The 3371-nt window shown below is 39.8% G+C and overlaps 1 non-coding gene across 1 annotated transcript; it reads left to right on the top strand.

Moving 5' to 3' along the window:
- The first annotated feature begins 3207 nt into the window (after positions 1-3207).
- LOC118945848 lies at positions 3208-3371 on the top strand. Its single transcript, XR_005041006.1, has one exon. It is a non-coding gene; the product is annotated as a U1 spliceosomal RNA (small nuclear RNA).

The raw sequence follows: 3371 nt of genomic DNA, 5'->3' as shown, positions 1-3371 counted from the left end.
TTAGAGTAAGGCTGTTATGTAACTAAATGTGGAAAAAGTCAAAGGGTCTGAATAGTTTCCGAAGGCAGTTTAGAATTAAGGGGTCTGAATACTTTCCGAAGGCAGTTTAGAATTAAGGGGTCTGAATACTTTCCGAAGGCAGTTTAGAATTAAGGGGTCTGAATACTTTCCGAAGGCAGTTTAATATTATAGATTCAATAAACAAAGTAATGAACAAAAAGTCCCTCCTACCATGATACGTTGTATGATAGGCAGATGTAGACCTATCCATAGCCTGCAATACCTCCTATAGTCTTAGAAAAAAAGATGCTATCTAGACCCTGAAACAGTTCTTCGGCTGTAGGACAACCCATAGGGCAACCCTTTTGAAGGAGGCTTTTTGGTTCCAGGTAGAACCCTTTTGGGGTTCCATGTAAAACCCTTTACATAGAGAGTTCTACATGGAACCCAAAAGAGTTCTAAATGTAGCCAAAAAGGGTTCTACCTGGAACCAAAAAAGGTTCTACCCAGAACCAAAAAGGGTTCTACCCGGAACCAAAAAGGGTTCTACCCGGAACCAAAAAGGGTTGTCCTTTGGGGAAAGCCGAAGATCCCTTTTGGAACCCTTTTTTCTAAAAGTGAATAACTCTTGACTGTCCTCTGGAAGAACACTAGAGCCTCGTCCAGCCTGTGTAGTGCCTTGTACACCAGGCCCATGTGGAAAGAGAGGTCTCCAATGACCTCAGTCCAGCCACTGCTGTTTCAAGAATCTCCCCAGGCACTTCAGACCCTCTGGGGTTTACCTACCGCCACAGAGACTGCCCCGAGGTTGAACAGAAAACAGTACTGGCCCCAGGGAGAGGATGGATCTTCACAGGATGACAGAAAGGCCCTGTAATAGCGAGAAAGAGTTTTGTCTTGGGAATGTTGTGTTTGAGGACTCTTCTTGTTCGGCTCTGGAGCTGAGGACCTTCCAGCTGCAGCTCGGCTTGTGATCCTCAGGTAAAAACCCAGACATTCCACTCAATCTACGAACAGAGGCATTCAATGGAGACATCGATTGTATGATAGCGATAACAGCCTTTTATGATCCAATGGCTCACAAATTACAATTGTTACTTACCACTTGTCAAGGTGGTATTGTGGATAATATCCGATTTATTCACAGAAAGGCAGCCAGTCATTGGATCATGGTGGTTTAATCTGTCACATTACAGAACAGGAGCCTTTATGAGTCTGTTTGGTTATAAATGAATGGCCAAAAGTGATGGCATTATGCAACAGGTTTTCTACCAACAAACTTTATCAATGTGTGTTTTGCGACCAAGCCTGGTTCCATATCTATTTAACTCCTATGGTTGTTGTCATGTGAATGCCCAAAGGAGTTGTCAAGACAACACAAACAGCTCTGGGACCAGGCTATTTCGCTCCTCGGTGCCATGATAACAAGTTTTACTTAAAAAATACAAGACACCATTTTTTATTAATTTTTATTATGCATCCAAGTAATAATATTTGTTTACACAAACAGGAATACATTTGTCACATTGAAATAGTTTGGATACTATTTCCATGACAACAATACAAAATCAAAAACAGAAAAAGCACAACAATAAACAAACATAATAATTGAATATTATACAATGGCAACAAAACTTATAACTGCCATACATGAAATTCATGAATTGTAACAGTGGTAGTTGTTATATTTGTTATTTCTCAGGGTTTCTTTAGATACGCACGTGGCGCACGTGGTCTCTTTCGGTGAGTATGAAGTGTATGGTCAAAATTGCAATCTAAAGCCTACATTAAAGCTATACCTTCTGCAATTACAACGCAGACATTACTACAACAACAAAAATGTCATCAAATGGGTCTGGGTTAATTGTCTGCATGAATCTCATTTACATAAAACTGACAGGTGTAGTACATCCCTGGTCATCTCTACTGCCCTTATCAAGAGAACATCCCTGGTCATCTCTACTGCCCTTATCAAGAGAACATCCCTGTTCATCTCTACTGCTCTTATCAAGAGAACATCCCTGGTCATCTCTACTGCTCTTATCAAGAGAACATCCCTGGTCATCTCTACTGCCTCTGATCTGGTGGACTCACTAAACAGAGAACATCCCTGGTCATCTCTACTGCCTCTGATCTGGCGGACTCACTAAACACAAATGCTTTGTTTGTAAATGATGTCTGAGTGATAGAGTATGCCCCTGCTATCTGTAATTTTTTACATTTACCTTTTAAACACAAACAATTGTTCCATCTAGTTTGCTTAATATAAGGAATTTGTAATGATTCTGATAATTAAGTACATATTTGCAATTACATTTACTTTTGATACTTGAGTATATTTAAATCCTCAAGAAGTATTTCACTGAGTGACTCACTTTCACTTGAGTCATTTCCTATTAAGGTATCTGAACTTTTACTCAAGTATGTAAAATTGGGTACTTTTTCCACCACTGAACAACTGTAACACGTTGGGAGTATCTTCATCCATTGTCAAACTGTTGTATTTATCAGATTCGTTTTTTTTTTTAACCTTTTAACAATTTTGATGACTCTTGATCAATGCTCATTCGTTTTTTTTTTCTTCGTTTTTTTCAGCAGTCCACACTTCTCTTGTATTATCAGGGAACAGCTGACAGTAACATTCTTTCAGTTTATTAATTTGTTAATTAAGAGGCGGTGTGGTTGAAATACAATACTCTGTTATTCTAACTGTACCAGCGCTCCCTGTTTCAATGTGCCTGCATGGGTGGCTGTGTGGGACTGGGAGGGTGGCCACTAGTGGTCTATAGTAGAATTGCAGTCTGGTTTTTCTCGGGAAGATTAAAAGAACCACGAGACGAGAAAGGCTAAATAAAATCACAAATTCCATTCACTTGGCTTTATGTGTGTTTCAGAATATTTTTGGGATGTTACTCAGGGGCATTTCTAATCATTTATTATAGTTTCAGCTATCAGACACGTTTAATATAAATGTTTTTGTTATGCTAATTTCTGAAGAATTGCATCCTGGGAAAATGGAAAAACTCATATTTTACGAGTAAAATAACAGTTCAAACGTGTTTTCACCTTTCCATCTACTAGCAGACAAAATAACACTGAACATTAATTTAATTGATTTGCTTTTTTCCTCAATAGCCGTGGTGCTATAACCATTAGGCTAACACGTTTGCACGGGAACCACTATCCCACATTACTCGTGTACAACTCATACTTACCTGGCAAGGGAGACACCGTGATCAAGAAGGCGGTTCACCCAGGGCGAGGCTCAGCCATTGCACTCCGGCTGTGCTGACCCCTGCGAATTTCTCAAATGTGGAAATCTCGATTGCATAATTTCTGGTAGTGGGGGACTGCGTTCGCGCTCTCCCCTG

Source organism: Oncorhynchus mykiss, chromosome 30 (assembly GCF_013265735.2).
Source record: "Oncorhynchus mykiss isolate Arlee chromosome 30, USDA_OmykA_1.1, whole genome shotgun sequence".
Taxonomy (NCBI): Eukaryota; Metazoa; Chordata; class Actinopteri; order Salmoniformes; family Salmonidae; genus Oncorhynchus; species Oncorhynchus mykiss.
Note: the sequence above shows the minus strand (reverse complement) of the source record. Positions and strands in the feature narration are given on the sequence as shown.